Raw genomic sequence first — 17780 nt, forward strand, 5'->3', positions numbered from 1 at the left:
AGGCTGAAGACCTGAAGATCAGAAAGTCATTGCTATCCATCAAGTGACCATCCTGTGCCTGCCAGAGTGGGTGTTGGTTGCTTCCTCTGAAGGAGGCAGGGTGTTACAGCAAGGCTTTGGGATTCAGGTGTTGCCTCCAGTTCTGTTGCAGGTCCCCTGTGTGATTTTAGTTAAGTCAGTCGATCCTTTTATGTTTCATTTTTCAGCTTTTTCCCTGAATGTTTGACCCCCCTCCCTCTCTGTGCCTCCCTTTTTGCACAGTGCCCTTGCTTCTGATGCAGTGCTTGTGCTGCCCATGTCAGAGTCCAAAGGGCACCAGCGGGTCAGTCTCCTGCCCTGAGTCCCCTCAACAGGACCTCCACCTGCTGCCGATGCCCACTGGTGGTGATGGAGCCTTGGAGCCTCTGAAAGTGGGAACAGGGGAGGCAGGAACTGCTGCAGGAATGGGACCTGGATCAGGTACCTCACCCTGCACAAAGATCCTGGGGACAGGGGATGCCACCAAAACCCAGCCCAGGGGCTGGGTGGCTATGAGGATACGGGTAATATATTTCGTGTTAATGTCTTGCTGAATTAACGTCTGCTGACCACAAGCACTGGCTGCTGGGGGATCAGCAGAGAGGGGAGGATTTTTGTACTTGGGGTGAGTCAGGCACTGACCCAACCCAAGCAGGAAGGCTGCCACAAGTTATAGTCCTTTTCATAAGTAAGGGCATATGTGTGCTGGCAGTGCTAAGCATTGGGCCTCACAGAGGCAAGTTTCCGTGCTCTGGTTGAAATAGTATCAGAATGGTGACAGATAGAGGTGTACATTAAAATTTTTGTGGGTCTGTTGTCTTTTTTATTAGAGAGATGTGGGAAAATGTGGAAAATAATGGCCAGGAACACAAGTGAGATTCAGCATGCAAATCAGATTCTTACTTTAATATTCCCCTCTTTGGCCTTTTGCCTCCATTTTTGTGGGAGTAAATGTCTGGGCATGCAACAGTGACACTACAGCAGTTCAGCTTCTCTGGCATTCCTTCTGTATCCAAGGTCCTTAGCTTGGGTTTGCATGCACAGTACTCGTTGTCTTCACTGGACTGCATCCAGCTCCTAGTATGCCTTTGCAGGATGGCAGGCTTTGGATTATGAAATGGCAGAGACCCTTTTGTCTTCATTTAGTTTTGTCCTTTAATCTTGGGTAGCCAGATGCACATGGAAGTGTTTGTGTGCAGTGGGTGGAGGGCCAAAAGGCTTTTCAGGAGATTTAACTGGGCTGGTTAATGCATAATTGTTCTCCAGCTACCTGGATTGGTGAATTGAGAAAAACACCTACCTGCTGGTACTTTCTTGAAGCCTACTTTCTTCAGTGCATTGTGCATAATTATTTAAATTGATAGGGATGATGTGAAAATGTCTCTTATAAAGAATACTAAGGCAGTCTTAGTGTCAGAGGTGGGGCCTCTCTCTTGTCTGTTCATCTCCCCCTCATCCTTTCTATTTCATTTCTAAATTTAAAGCAAAACAAAACAAAAAAACCCCAACATTCTCCCACTTTCAGAGGCAGCCAAGCTGATTGTCAGATGTTTAGTTACTCTATTTTTGTTGTTGAAAGTAAGATCAGGATCTGGCTCCACAGGAGTCACTTTATGCTGTAACTCACTGTAATATGTGCATTTTTTCTTTTATGTAACCTCATTAAAAGACTAATCTAACTTTGCTCTATATTTCCCTTCGTACTTTTATTTAAGAGTGACTGATCCCTGTCTTCCAAGAAGACAGACTCAGGTATGGCTTCCACAGAGTATGAGGGGAGAGGAGAAACAAATGGGCCCATCCAGGAGGGAATAAAGCTCAGATCCAGCACTTTGGTTTGCACTGGAAAATCCTAACTTAAATGCAAGTTACAGGCAGAAGATTTGAGATGCTGCTTCTGAAATGTGTCCTGAGTGGAAGACAGATGACTAACTTGGGTCCCACTCAGTGGGAGGCAAGTATCAGCTAATGTAAATTAGCTCACTTCTCTGTGAGGGCCTGATGACTACCTGTCCAGCCCTATGCAATCCCTGTAGTTTCAGGAGGAATACCTTTCGGTCCTCCTGGCCTCTTTATGGCTCTTGTCAAGCACATGATGGATGAGTGGATAATTGTGTTTGGCCATTGTGCTGGAAATGCCACGGTATCTTCTAATGGTCTAGGATTACGTTGACCATACCACCCATTCGTTTTCCTATGTGTAACAGTCTAATGCAAGTTTCTTTTGCTTTCCTACCTGGATGTCTTGTATGGAGTGAATGGTCTGCACTCCATCAACTCTCTGTCACTAGGTTTCCTATAAATATTCTGTCGGCAAAAAGAAGTGCTCAGGCATCAAATTTATGTTTGTTTGGGTAAAGAAAGGAGAAAAGGTCATGACTGAAACATGTGTCAATGGTGGTTAGCCAGATCTGACTGCAAATGAGTTTACATGCAAGAAAACTGGGGTAAAGAAGCTGCTATTTGTGAGAAACTGTCGTGCAACTCAAATTGCAAGCAAATTTGCCCTACAACTTCTGATGAAGTTCTGGGCTTGCACTCAAGACATGGTACTTCTGCAAAATTTATAACAGATTTCCATCTCTGAAAATTATTTGATTGCCTCAAGACCTGGGCAATCTAGGCAATAAATGGGTTGAAAAAAATCACCTTGGAATGATAGAGCAACCCACACCAACACAGTATTTCAGTTTGTTCATCTAAAGTGGCCAGGATACTTTAAGCCTTTCTGAGTTTGTTTTAGCCTTTGTGGAAAGGAACATGGGTTTTCTCTCACTTTGTAGGATGAGCAGCCCACAAACAGCTGGGAGTGGGTTGGAAATGTTCTGTCCTGGGGCTCTAGTACACCTTGCTTCTGCCAAGGGTTGCCTGCCTTGCCAGGTGTTGCTGCAGGCTGTGGACAAAGAGGCAGATGTGACTGTTGCAGCTCTGTGCAGGGATTTTTCAACTTACAATTGTTTCTAAATTTATTTTTAAATTCTCTCTAATGTTGGCATCATGGCATGCCTGGAATGCAGACATGTTTATTGTGGGTCTGCATACTGGTGGTTCTGCATCATTATGGGAGGGAAATTAAGTCCAAGGTGACTGTGCACTCAGCTGTACAGAGGGCTAATTGTTAGCTATTTCAGCTGCCAGAGTTGAAGTTTTGTGTTGTGAGGTTTTGTTTTGGTTTTTGTTTGTTTGTTTGGGGGGGGGGGGGAGAGGGGGGAAGGAGGAGGAGAAGAATGTGTTTGTTTGTTTGGTTTGGTTCTGGGTTTTTGTGTTGTGTCGAGGTTTGTTTGTTTGATTTTTGTTTTTGTTTTTTTACCACTCTGCTTCTGCTTCTCTTGGCTCCAAACAAAAGCTTTAGCATTTTTTCTTGAAGTCTGTTACTAAGGCTTCAGAGCCTATCTACATTTGGAAGTAGATTTATCTTTAAGCTCGCAAGTCAAAGCAGTACTATCATAGCAATCTTGCTAATGTAGCACAGAAAAATAAGACAGCAGGATTTCTCCAGGGTACATAAAATTGTGGTATGGCCCATTTGGAAGTAAACGGGACAGACTTATCACTGATTATCTTGTTTTATCCTGGAAAAATACTCAACTTGGACCCAAAATTTGGTCCAGAGTTTTTGTGAGGTTTGGGTTTGTCTTCCCCACCCTTCTTTTAACTCTAGCACCTTCTGTCTTAATGAAGGATCAAGAATAACTACTTGGATTTAGAACCCTTTCTTACACAAGTGTTAACTACCAAAATGTTGATTTTCAAGTGAGGTCACCTGAATGACATGCTGGTGCTAATAAATTTATCAGAGGCATTAACTAGAATCATGCTCAGTGAAGTGCTTATTGCTAAGCCATGAAGTCTATAAAAAGACCCCAATTACTTTCTGCTATTTATTATAATGGGGGATGACTTATTTTTATTGCTTCACTGAACACTCAATCTAATGTTAGTCATCAGCAAAGCTATGTAAACTCTGAGCCAGTGTCTAGAAACAAAACAAAAACATTGAACTGATATATGGAGAGTTTGGAGTTAGTTTTTCTTAAGCTGTAGGAGTAGTTTGTATTTTGAAGTCATGTTTTCATAAATTTTTGGTTCAGTAGTTTGTATAGTATTTAAGTATGTGAGTAATTGTTGTGGTTGTGACGCTGAAAAGCTGCAGGTAGGACAATGTTTGGTAGTCTTTGGAAGCTGGTCTTTTCTGAATTTGTTTCCTTTTTGTTGAGGAAAGAGCTCGGCTTTTAGGTGAGTGTAGATGTTTTTTGAAATATGTTATCTTCTGTATATGGCCTTGGCTTCTTGTCTTGAACTTGTGAAAAAATGCTTGTGAACTTCTGAACTTGTGAAAATACTCATAAGCTCACTGACAAATGAAAAGGAAAGAAGGTACACAAACTTACCCTTCTGCATTTGTACTTGTGCATAAGATCCTTCATCTCAGACTGCAGAAGCTCAGCCGAGGGAAGAGAAAAAAAAAAAAAAAAGAAAAAAAGAAAGAAAAAGAAGTTGTCATTTTTTAGTTCAGAGAGGCAGGTCAAACCTAAAGGAAAAAGTGATTTGCACAGCATTATCTGTCTGTCATTATCCAAGTGTTTTACTGAAGAAAGATTTATAACATATACCCAGGATCACTTCAGTCTTACAACAGTAATTGCCTTTCATCGTCAAGCCAGTTTCCCTCTCACACACTTATTTGTACTCGTGTGACTACTTGAAACCACACACAATCATCCCTCTTTACTACCCTTCTGCCTATCATTACTGCAACAAATGAGATTACAATATTATACTTCCCTCCATCAAGACATCCCTGTGTCAAACTGAAAATATTACAGAACCAACCTACCTTATGGATGCATAGAGGTTGATGGAAGAAAAAGGAGCAAAGAATTCCACTTTAAGGAGTGTCAACATTACCTACAATGGCAGGCAGATAGATAAACCAAAAACGACCACATACTCTTAAACGTTTTTAACTACAAAAAAGGCCAACAGCATCCTGGCTTGTATCAGAAAGGTCAGCAGGACTAGAGAAGTGATTGTGCCCCTGTACTCAGCACTGGTGAGGCCCCACCTTGAACATTGTGTTCAGTTTTGGGCCCTTCATCATGTGAAAGACATTGAGGTACTAGAGAGAGTGCAGAGGAGGGTGACAAAGCTGGTGAGGGGCCTGGAGCACAAGAATTATGAGGAGCAGTTGAAGGAACTGGGGCCATTTAGCCTAGAGAAAAGGAGGCTGAGGGGAGACCTTATTGCTGTCTACAACTTCCTGAAAGGAGGTTGTAGCATGGAGGGTGTTAGTCTCTTCTCCCAAGTAGCAAGTGATAGGGATGAGAAGAAATGACCTCAAGTTGCACCAGGGGAGGCTTAGATTGCATATTGGTTATTTAAAAGGCATTTAAATGAGATTCTTAGGGACATGGTTTAGTGCTAGAGTTAGGTAATGGTTGGACTCAGTGATCCTGAGGGTCTCTTCCAACTGAGATGATTCTATGATTCTAGAAATTAGCAATCTACCAGCTTTTTGTATTTATCTAGCATTGCTCCCTTTTCTACCTGTGGCTACTGATCCTGTTCCTGACTCAACAATCACACTCATGCTGTCAGTGATCACTTTGGTGATCTACACACTAAGCTGCCCAGCCTTTTCTCTTGTATCTAACACAATCTTCCCCAAAATCTATCATTTTATGGCATAGGAAAGGCAACCAGCAGTGAGGTTCCATAACAGTGACTTTGAGCACCAGTTGCATTCTCCAAAGAAGGAGCTTTGTTGGCAGTTTGCCTACAGATTTTAAATAGCATCTTACCTCACATCATAGAGGAAATGTTTTTTCTCCCCCAGGAGCTCTGTCCTTAGATATCAGACCACAAACACTAAGATCCAGGCCAGTCAGTATACAGGCTGAATCATAGTCACTGCCAGAAAGCACAGTTTGACAGCTTTTCCATTTACAGTATTTGACTTGCATCATTGCTGTCAACAAGACATGAAGGAAAACACATTCTCATACATTTGCTGAAGAACCATCAGGTTCTCCTGTTTGCTTAATGAAAGCTAAGCTGTACTTGATCTCCATAGTAACAATGGCAACCAAATATGCTCAGAAAGGGATGGATAATCTACTAACATGAGAATCAGGTTCAGTTTACATCTAAATTGTGCCAACCAAATCACAGCTGGGCATTGGCACCTATAAATTTATGTCCTTGCATTGCACACTGTGATTCTCTCGACTTTCCATCTTTCTTCTTGGAGTTTAATGTCTGTTCAGGAGAGCTTCATCAAAACATCAGAACATATCTCTGTATCTCAGGTGAACATTTTCACCTGGCGTCCAAGTGGACAACCTAATTTAAGCCATAATCAGACCTTAGCCTTTCTCCTCCAGCTACACTGCTTAGTGTGAAGTTTCAGCCATATCTATCAAAACAGATTTCTTACCCAAGACGGGCTGCTGCCTTCCCACCCTACTTTTGACACTCTGCAATTCTGAAATTCCCCTCAGATCTCCTGCTAAGTGGTACAGAATGGATGCCCAGAAATCTTAATACCTTATCTATAAGTACTAGCACACTCTTTTTGTGTGTTAGCAGCAGGTAAGCCTTCTGTCATCAGATAACAGACAGACACCATGTCTGAACATATACTCCTACCTGATCAACTCCTAATGCCATCCTGAACTGCTTCTACGGATATTGTATCGTATTACTTCTTATCTGAAAGAAGTGGCATCTTAAGTCCTACCAGCTGGCTAGGGCAAGTCAGTTGCCCATAAAGTTTGGAGATCCTTTAACAGTTCTCTCAAAGACATTGACAGCAGGCCACAAAGCCATAGACAAAGCAATGATACCTGTAGCAATATTTTTTATCAATATTTCCTCATTCTGAAGAGCAATAATGTGCCAGAATAAGCTTTGAAGATGGTAAATGGAAACTGCAAGTGCCTTTCGAAGGCCGCTGCCCAGTACACTCACCCTGTAGATTAAATGTATTATATTTGGAACTGGTAGTGAAGATCCTTTCTCCACTGCATCACAGGAGGACTTCACAAACAGACTCTTCAGAGATGCGTAGGTAGTAGCAGACATATTATAAACTTTGTTTACTAAAGATAACATGTTCTGTACTCTAATCAGTCTAACAACAAAAAGAACAGCCAACAACTAGCAAATTAACAGTGCAGACTTGTGTGCAAAGTACTGTTTCTACAGACAGTTATTTCTTAGGATACATTACATACTCCATACCTTATAAGACTGGTGAGTCTATAAACTCAACAGCTCCCTGCAGAATTATTGTAAGACGGGTTTGAGATGTTAATTTAACTACCTAGAAAAAGCTAAAGATAGCAGTGCTTTCCTGTGTAAAGCAGGACATAAAGTCAATAAGATGAGTACTGGCCAGTCTGTACACGTACAAGAGACACAGCACTTGCCTGATGTATCTGTCCACCAGTCTATGACAAAGCTAGTTGCATTTCTTTTCCAAATACTTTATCTTACAGTACAGATGAAACAGGGGCAAGAAAATATGAGATTACACACTGTGGCCTTACCTGTAAGGGCCTGGGACCACCCAGTCAGGCAACCTCTTTTCAACATGTGCACATTCAGAGAAGTTGTTTTTAAGGAAGAAAAAACACCATCACAATGTTTAGCCTGCAGTACTGTCCTCCAAGTGATGGTTCTTTCACTCACCTCTTATGTCTTTTATTTCCACTATTGCCATTAAAACAAAATAAAGAGACAGGACTGCTGAAGCAGTTGCACAGACAGTCAAGTCTAGCTCTGGCAAATCTCCTTTTGCATTAACCTAAGCACAAACAAAGTTCCCTTTACCTCATAACACACCTAAACTATGCCTGAGGAGAAAACAAACAAACAAACAAAATTACCAGTTTGTGTCTGCTATTCTACAACTGCAAATACCCCCTACAGAAACACTATCAGCATCCCTAGATTCTGCATCTTCCCTTCCAGGAATGTACCCAAAATGCTCTTGCAATAGGTGTGAAGCTAAGCAACCGTTCTCACCAGAATGAACTCTCACTGGCAATTTGTAAAGGGCAGAAAATCCCTATTGACAATAAGTAAATATTCTGTACAAAGTAGTCACTCTGGTCCTAGTCGTTGGACTTGTGGGTCCCTTGCTACAAAAATACCCCAAAAAGAGCCTAAAAGCTAAAGTTTATGATGCTACTTAATTTTAGAGATGTGGATTCTGTTGAGTGGTTTATGGCACTTTTAAATCACAGTATCACAGTATCACAGTATGTTTGGGATTGGAAGGGACCTCAAAAGATCATCTAGTCCAATCCCCCTGCTGGAGCAGGAATGCCTAGGTGAGGTCACACAGGAACATGTCCAGGCGGGTTTTGAATGTCTCCAGAGAAAGAGACTCGCTCACCTAGCTACAGTGGTTTTCAGCATTTAATTTTATAATTAAAGGGGTTGTTATATTTAGCTTTCTTAACAAGAACCACTTATTTAGTACTCATGAAATTGACAATGTGCAGGGGGATGCTTGTCTTTTTTTTTTTTAATACAATGAAAATTGTTCTCTTCTGAAAAAGGGTGCGAAATATTTATCCGCCTTGTCTCTGCAGCTGCAAAGAAAGCTCTAAATGTACAGAGAAAGAAGTTGCTATTATGCTCTGGGGACTGGTGGGGCAAGTTTGAGAAAAAAATTACACTTCTAGGCAAGCTACTCCTTAGGTTACTTTGCTCTGTTATGCTCACAATAAATCAGGCACCACATGTTTCACAGAGAAATTCAGAATAAATATGACTATTTGTTCTTCGTCTTATGCAAATCATCACCTTAATCATTTGTATTTTGGTTCTGCTAGACTCCCATGTTGAGCTTCTCTGGCAGACTGATTCAGACAAGGCTGGGATTTGCTTTTTGCAGATGCTATGATAATAAGCACAAGATGCTGCTTTGGTATTCTTGTACTGCTGTTTATTTGTAGGGTGTAGGATGCCGTAGTTTATAATGCTATGTGACCTCCTGCTTCTTAATTATTTTTTTTTTCCCCAGCAGTGTCTGCCCAGAATCTATCTTTGCAGCAGAAAATAAAATTGAAGCAGGTTTCTTCAGAAGAAAGAAGTTTTGGTAAGAGAGATAACAATCTTAACTTCCGGATGTCAGCCAGCAAGGGTGTTGCTGTACTCTATATTAACACTTTAGCAGAATTTATACTAATTATACACTGCTTACGGGTGCTGTTGTGGCCTCAGGACTGATCACTGTGGGACTGGATGTTTTACAGGAATTTGAATGGATTCAACATACTAATTTTGTGTTAAAACCAGACCTGTGATGTAGTTTTACAAAACAGAACTGCATTGAAACATATTCAGCAGAGGAGCTTGTGTGATGGTTGTGTGACACAAGAGCTTTTGAATTTGGAAGCCTTCCACAGGACACTTGCAGAAGCAGACTTCTCCATAAAATGCTTGGCTTTGAGAGACTGTTCAAAATAAATGATGCTTTGTCACCAAAACACAGAGCAAATGCTGAGAGGCAGATACTTGTTGAATGAAGTGCAGTGATTGAGTACTAAGAAAATATGACATGGGGAGTTAAATTTAAGCAAAAATATTGAGTTAAGTCTCAATAGCATGGAGCAGAGAAATTGGAGGCTGCAGTTAGCTTGTCTTCTCACTTGAACACCTCAACACAGATGAATGCTATGATCTGCTTTCACATCCTGACCTAACACTGCTTTGCAGTTTGTGGACAGGTGGACACTTTGTTGAAGGGCTGTTTCTGGAAGCCTTGTGGTCAAGCCTAGTCCAAATGATCTTCTGCCATTCATGTGTAGTGTCCTAACTTCTAAGAGCAGAGTCAGCTTTCCAACTGGGACTGCGCTTATGTTCATTTTGTCTCTTTCTCTTCCCTCATTACCTCCCTTGCTTCCTCCAACAGTTTTATCTGCACTGTGATAGAAAAATAATTAGGATTTCTGATTCTTTCAAAAAAAAAAAAAAGTGATATAATTTGGATTTCTTCAAATCCCTGCATGGTCTTGATTTAGACTTGGACTGTAAGCTGAGGAGTTGGAATGAAAGATTTTTTTTCAAGCACAGAATTGCCAGTGAGCAGCTCCTATTGAGATAGGAGGGGGGAAATATTTAAAAAGGTGGGGTTTTTGTTTTGTTTTTGTTGGTTGTTGTTGTTGTTGTGGGGTTTTGGGTTTTTTGTTTGTTTTTTTACTCCTCTCACCAGATAAGCAGATAAGTACGTGATACCTTTCTTCAATTCTCTGTCTTCTCAACATTCAGTATTACATTTTGTTGATGGGTTGGTTTGTTTATTTCTTTTTCTACTGCAGTTAAAAGCATGACCTTGAAACACACCTGTTCCTTGTTCTGTTGGAGTTTTGTGCTCTGAGATACCTGCAGTAATTTATCGCTGCACATGGAAAATATGAGTACATAACATAGGCTTATTTAAGTTCCAGCCAGGAGAAATGTGCTGGGTGAGTGAGAGGCTAGACAGGGAAGGGTACCTGACTGCACACCAGCGGAAAGACATCCTGGACTTTGGAGGTGGTTTTTGCAGGTAGTTCTTGTAAGTGTGAGATGCAAAGCCAGGATGCCCAAATTTCTGAATTTCACGGACCTCGAAGACAGGCAAAATGTGGCCATGATTGACTATATTTATTCTTATGGACAAAGTAAAGCAGAAGGTTCTTCTGCCGATGTGTGTGTATAGTCACTGTGGTGAGCTATTAGTCAGAAGGGATGAACCCCCAGCACCAGCAACGAATCAAGTCTTCAGATGATGGCATGGAGATGATAAATTTTAATGAAGACTGAGAGGTTTAACACCAAAGGCATGACTGCTTATGATGAAGTACAAGCAAGACTCGAGGAGAGGTTGTCCATGTGAGGCAAGGTCTCATATTCCTTTTATCTTTGCTCTTGTGTGCTGCCTTTCCTTTGATATCAGGTAACACGGTATCTTTGCTAGTCACCTCTTCCCAGTGCTAAATATCACTGCTTAAAGTGTGGCTGTTCCCATCTTGCTGCCCTTTTTGCCAGAACAGGGATGGTGCTGGCAGTGGGTGCTGTTGAGTAAAGCCACTCCTTCTGGCAACAGCCAGCAGCTTACCTGCTCTGGCCTCTGAATGAGCAGCAGCCAGAGAAAGTTTGCCTTCTGCAAGAGACAAAATGGGCACCAGAGTCACGTCCATCTTGCTGTTCCTAACAGGTTACTGCCCTTTGCATTACCTACCTTGTCTGTGCCTGCAGCTGACATTGGTTATATACCTCTAGGTCTTGCTTCTTATTATAGAGAAAAAAGGGAGAAACTAACTTGCTTTCAAATATTATTTGATCAGAGGCCAATTTTCAATAATCAAAGTAAGTAGATTTAAATTCCCAATATTGAGGGTAAGAATATCTTTTATGAAACAATGACCTGTATTATTGAAAGCTATCTGGTAATATCCAGTTCCTCAGTGCAGTGTTCTCTTATGCTCTCCTACTGAACTTAAGTGAGTTCTCCTATATAAAACCTCTTCATCAGTAACACAGTTTATAAGCACTGACAAAAGAAATCTGCAAAAGACATCTTAAAAGGAGGCAGTCAACAAACACTACTCTTATCTTTTTATTTATTCATTTATTTTTTCAAACTCCTTCAGATTAGCTTGCATCAGTTTCTATGCTTATACGTTGTTACACTCTAGAGAACAAAATGCCAGGAAAGAATGTTAAGCCGTGGTCTTAGTGTTAAAGAAGTTTCGTTGCTATACATTGTCTATAAATTTCCTTGAGTCTCTTTAAATGTATTGCTAGGGTTTATTAAGATCTGTGTTTTCTGTACTCAAGTTCACTTCCTCTGAGGGGTCTGAACTTCAGTGAATTCCTTGGAGCAGTACTTCATCCTGAGTTCCCTGCTCTGTGTTTATAGGGCAGTCTGGCCCTCACCAGCACTTGCAGAGTGTTGGAACTGTCTCTCTCCACTGACAGCCTCCCCAGCCCAGCCCACTCTGCTGTCTGTGCTTCACGTAAGCCTCCTCCCAGCGTGTACCACAGCGAGTAGTGCTGAGCCCTGGTGTGGGTGGCAGGTCGTCCTCAGCAAGGAGGGATTTGCAAAGAATGAATGTAAATACAGCAGCTCAATGACTTTTGTAGGTGAAATAAACCTACAAAGAGTGACAGTGGGTCAGAGTGGTGGAGCAGGGAGAAGTGTGGGACAAATTACCACCTCCATGGCACTGCTGGGTGTTACGGAGTGTCCCATTGGCATGACATGCACACTGGTATCTCAGCTGAGCACGATGCTGGTGGGGCAGCAGGGGCTAGTGTTGCCTGAGGTGGCCTTGCTTCTGCCTCTGTACACCAGGAGGGTGGCTGGCTTGGTTGGTCCACCCTTGCACACCCTTGGGAGCACCCTGTTAGGAAACAGCTGAGGAAGCAGGCTCACTGGTAGCTCCCAGCAGGGGTCCAAACCATCCATCAGCTATGGTAGGAGGAAAAAAGTAAGGAAGTGTCTTGCCACCCAAGACAACAATTAAAAGGGGCTGCTGAAGTTTGTGGTTGTGCAAAGGAACTTCAGCATGGGGGCAAGTGGGAAAGAGAGTGTTGAAGGTGCAGTGGAAGACAGTGAAGTAAGTAATATGGGGATAAAAATCTGGGGAACTGTGTGATACAAATATCAGCCTGAGTGATGCAGCTTCCCAAGACTGCATCTGGAAGGGGAGGTACCGAAGTGCACTCAATGGTATAATGCTCAGGCTGTTGGCTAGAAAGAGAGAGGCATTCAGACTTTCTGTATAATCTCCGAAGGAGATAGAATTACCGAAGATGTCCCCATCCTCTTGCCATTTAATATTTCTTTCTCCCCCATTCCCTAGAACCAATATCTTCCAGATTTTTATTACCAAGCAAGCTCTATCTGGATCTCTCTGCCTTTCATCTTCTCCCCTGTCAAGAATGTGGGTGTTTTGACAAATTACCATCTAGTCATCAGCTGGAAAAATCAATTCCTTCCACACTATTTTTCACTACAAAGATTAACAGATGGTAAGACATGGATAGACTTGCTGAGGTAAGTGGGAAGCAAGCCTCTGAAAACCCTTAATCTAGGTAACATCACCAAATGTGAGTAAATAGTGTCATTTAATTGTACATTCAGCACTCCTTTGAAACAACTTGAGTGTGTTGCAATTTCTAGTGAATTAGGGCTAGGTAATGACTAGCTGTTCCAGCTGAGTAGAGTGATGGTAGGAGTCCTTAGGAGGAAGAGGATATGTGAACAAGTGTTAAGGAGTTCTTCTCTGGAATAAGCAGCACAAAATAAGTTACCTCTTCTTTCTGGGGAAAAATAAAGCTAAACCAAAGACCCTGAAGTGGATCTTTCTTTGTCTTCATCTCCCCGAAAAGTGTCTGAATTATAGATCTCCTGGGCTTTTTTTCAAATTATTCCATACAATTATTTTAATCATATGAGAGTCTGGGAGTAATACAATTAAGTAACTGGGACATATAGGTAGTCAAGTATTTCAGTGACCAGTGTTGGAAGCTGGTAAGGAGCACAGACACCAACAAAGGTGCCCACCTGCAGTGTATCCCTGCCTGCCTGCAGCTGTGACAGCTAGGCTATAGCATTTTCAGTTCATGACAGAAGGATTCACCAACTTTAAATATAAATTGAATGCATGGTTGTCTGCAATTCCAGGCACAAAGTATCCAAGTACCTGGGTGTTGTGATATTATTTGCATGATGTTAATAAAGCTGATTTGTACTCTAGACATGGCTGGTGATTAATGCTCCAGTTCAGATCTATTCTGGAAACACAGTTGGCTTTGAACAGAGTTTAAAGTAATGTGGCTTATGCATTGAGATCCTAATTCAAGACAAATTATAGTCTCTGATTCAAATCTACATCTGGATCAAAATTTCCCCCCAAAATTTTCCATGAAAATGACAGTGGGATGCTCTATTTGTTCTCCTTCACTCTTATTTCTAGGAAACAGTCTCTTAACTTGCAAAAAGGGATATGTAGAAAGTACATTATCTAGCAGCCTAAAATCTCATTCCAGTGTTTGAAATGCCAAAGGTATTCCTTCTGCATCTTCTATTACTATGTAATAAGGATTATTTAGCCTTTTTCTAACAGACTTAATAATGATTCCTAGTGTTAGCTACTTCTCTTCCAGCCAAGGCCCAGCAATGCAAACTGAATTAAATGCTTTTTTTTCACACTGTGCAACTCAGAATTGAAGCTCCCCCCAAACCAGACATGGAGTCAAGATGATATTTGTACAATGTCACTCTTCTGACCATAACCAAACTTCTTAAAGAGCACATTTTCCAACTTACTACTGAAAATGTATTTCCAACAGAAAAAAATTATAAGAATTGCAAATTGATAATTACATGTAAAGACTCCACTTAAAAGGCCTGTGCTCTAGAGCCAGTTTTCTTTTAGATAAAGGACAAGGGCTGTCTACTGAAGTCAAAGCCATAAGATGAAGTATGAAAAATTAGAAAACTAATTTCCATTGACTGAAGTGGGTTATCTAGTGTTTATTTGTTACACGGGGAGTTTAGGATAGTGTGGATTGATGATAATTTGATAGTTTGCAAACTGGAATGCTCTTCAGTGCTAAAATGAGGAACGTGTAGTAAGTCTAAAGAGGCCTTGTTTGTATCGTTGCTATGTTTAACTCCATGAGAGCTCTGCAATCTTGAGTGTGCACATATGCATTTGAGTGCTTCCAAATAAAAAAATCAACCATGCACTGGTGTGGGGATTTGGGGGTTTTGTTTATTTGTTTGTTTAAGACTAGCTCTAGATATCCAACTTCAATTTTTTTCAATTGCAATAAAATAAAATTAATTCCATGAAATTTAGCACAGCAGACAAGTGTTTCTGTTGGCTGTCCAGTAATATTTTTGTAATTTTTTTTATCCAAAGATCCTGCTACTGGCAATGCTGCTTTTTGGCTCAGTGATCTAGCTGCTGAAGTGAACTTCTTATCCAAAATCACAGCCTTTGTACTTGATTTACTTCAGTTTGTCTGTACTTGGAAAAAACTACCTTTTTTAAACGATGCAGCAGTTCAGTGAGTTGGATTTTTTTCTTTTTTTTTTGGTTACACTGTGGCTGTGCATTGGTTTATCTCTCTGTTTTCTGTGACTTCTTTTCCTTTCTATTTTCCAACTCCTGTAAAACTTTCTGACACTTTTATTTTCTTTCCAGTTATCAAGGCATGTTGCAAGCAGATCAAGGGATGAAACCTTGCCTTTGCCCCAGGTGATGCAGAAGGGGAAGGGTGTTGCTTCCTTTTAATTTGAAAGGCCAAATAGAGCTGTGTGGGGTGACTTTTCTCATGCCTGGTACTGATGGGACACTAACATAAGCCTGAAGGAAATCTAGCTGTAGAATATTTACACACTTCTGCTGGGGAAAAAAAAAAATAAATAGGAAAGAAAGAGGGAAAACACCAGAGTACCTGGAGGGTTGTGGAGAGGCTGCTGCTGAGGACTGTAAGTTGTGCCAGATCTGTAAGGGGTAGTGCAATTCTACTAAGGCAATTCTACTAGTCATCTTCTGGGGAAAGGTTACACATTACTAAGACATTGGAATGGATCAGGTTTTCATGCTGGTCATGTGGGAGACTCTAGTGATGGTGCATCCCAAAACACGTATTCTTGATTGTGGGCAACCAAGAATTTTGGTGTTTTTTGCTGCTGGTTTGTTGGTTTGTTGTTGTGATTGTTTTGTTGTTGTTGGGATTGTTTGTTTGTTTTGTTGTTGGTTTTGTTTGGTTTTATTACAATGATTGTCTTTTAATCTTTCTATGTGAATGTGGCTGTTTTGAAGCCACAATGTGGTAGGAAGGGCTTGTTCCTGTCAAAGTAAATTTCATTTCCAACAGTAAATAGGAACCAAACCTTAGGAGACCAAGTCTTCAGCATCCCTAATAAAAGGTAAGTAAGCAAAACAAGCAAAACAAAAAGTCTCTTTATCACTGTTGACTTGTACTATTCTTTGAAAAGAAACACACACAATCTTTGAGTACAGTTTCTACATGCCAGGTTACTGAAGTTCCACCATGATTAACTTTGGGGTTAGGGGTTACAGCCTCTTCCTTGGCTTGGAAGAATATCTAAATTAAGGAAAATTAATTTATTTTATTTCATACTTTATTTTCCCTTTAATTAAAATTCTATAAAATTTACAACACTCCCCTTTCTTTTTTTTAGTATTCTGTTTCTCCTATAATTCATGTAGAAAGAGAAGATGGCATTTTTTCCTTACAGTAATAATTATTTATGAAGGATTGTTTGCCAGGAAACAACTCTAGTGATTACATTTAGAATGATGTCTGCAATAGAGGGAAAAGATAGCATCTTGTCTAGACAGCCTTGTTGTTATTGTCTTTATTTCAGTAAGGTTGTCTTTGGTTGTTTTCTGGGAGAGCCTTACAAAAAGTATATATTTTTATATCCAAGCATAGATTGTGTATGTTCGCATTTGGAAAATATTTTGGTATTGGCTTGTTGGTATTCAAATATTGAGAACAATGCTAGATTTTTTGAGCTGAACTGCAAAAAGAAATAATTTTGAGAGAGGGGTTTTTCTCTTTCCAGAGAAGATTTTAAGAGTTGTGTGGTAAATCTCATTGCACACATTTCGTATGCTGTTTAGTACCACGGTTAATAAACTTAGCACTTGGAGCCAAAATTATTCCAAGCTTGGCAGGGTTTACTGTAATTTGGAGAAGTGAGTTTTGGAATAGATATGAAAGTTCCTCTTTCTCACAGAAAACACATTATAGGCTTGGCTGCTGTGTGCCTCTGAAGCCTCATCACTATCAAAGAGCTGTGTGAATTTTGTACAGTTTTTCTGAAGTCATATACAATACCATAATCAGCTGTGCTATTCTTTCTTTTTTTTTTTCTTCTTTTGTTGTTGTTGTTGTTGTTTTTGAGTTGCTATCTTCAGTGCTTTGAGTTTTTTTCATTTATGGGAGATGTGTTGCATTGTGTGCTTTCAGATCCCTTCTTAAAAGTTGTTAAAGCCATGATGTGGGGAAACAGGGCAAAAAGTCCATGCTCTTTCTGAACCAAGAAGTCAGGAGAGGTTACTAAAATTATCCTTTCTGTTGCCAAATACGTATTGCGGTAAATGATACTGACTTTCAGGATCTGATAGATGGGGAAAGGGAGAGAAAACTGAGACCTGATTCTCCTTTATCTTGGGGTAACTGCTAACTTATTCCACTGTGAGGAAGAAATGGTGCCCTACCTGGTGACTCATTCAGTCCTCTCTCAGTGGGTCTCTGATTAGAGCTCAACATGGGCTCATGATACACTAGGCCTGAAATGCCTCAGTGGGTGGTGATGGCATTTTAGTGCTCTAAAGGAGTGAATCAGAGAATTATGGTACTTTGCAAAACTCTTGCCATTCTCCCCTCCTTGATTTTTCTGGTTAATTCAAAGATATGTGGCACTAGTGAAAAACACCTGAAAGCAGAGATGCAGGGGGATTGAGGCTTTAAAATGAAAAGACTTTGGAGCCCTGAAAAAAACAGATAAATTGTGTAGTTAAAGTAATACAGAAATATACTTTCTCTGGAATTTACAGCTCCTGCATTTCACTAACTTCTGACTTGGAGCAAGCTTGTGTATTTTTGCTTTCTCTGAAGAAGAGTTTCTGCTTCTTATCCCTTATGTTTGCCTAGGTTGTAATTTAGCTCTTCTATAGCTCTCTTTTCCACTCTAATTTTCATTCACCTGATGC

General features: G+C 40.6%; 1 long non-coding RNA gene across 19 annotated transcripts in view; it reads left to right on the forward strand.

Moving 5' to 3' along the window:
* Nucleotides 1-17780, forward strand: part of LOC135575420 (uncharacterized) — a 114321-nt gene that overhangs the window by 52172 nt on the left and 44369 nt on the right. For 10 of the 19 annotated variants that reach the window (XR_010466188.1, XR_010466166.1, XR_010466168.1 and 7 more), the window contains one exon: nt 9056-9127. The exons of 6 other annotated variants lie outside the window; for them this stretch is intronic. This is a non-coding gene — a long non-coding RNA (uncharacterized LOC135575420). Of the gene's footprint in view, nt 1-9052; nt 9128-17780 lie in introns of all 19 variants that reach the window. 3 more of the 19 variants (XR_010466191.1, XR_010466170.1, XR_010466210.1) reach the window with 1 other exon arrangement.

This window comes from Columba livia, chromosome 1, assembly GCF_036013475.1.
Source record: "Columba livia isolate bColLiv1 breed racing homer chromosome 1, bColLiv1.pat.W.v2, whole genome shotgun sequence".
Taxonomy (NCBI): Eukaryota; Metazoa; Chordata; class Aves; order Columbiformes; family Columbidae; genus Columba; species Columba livia.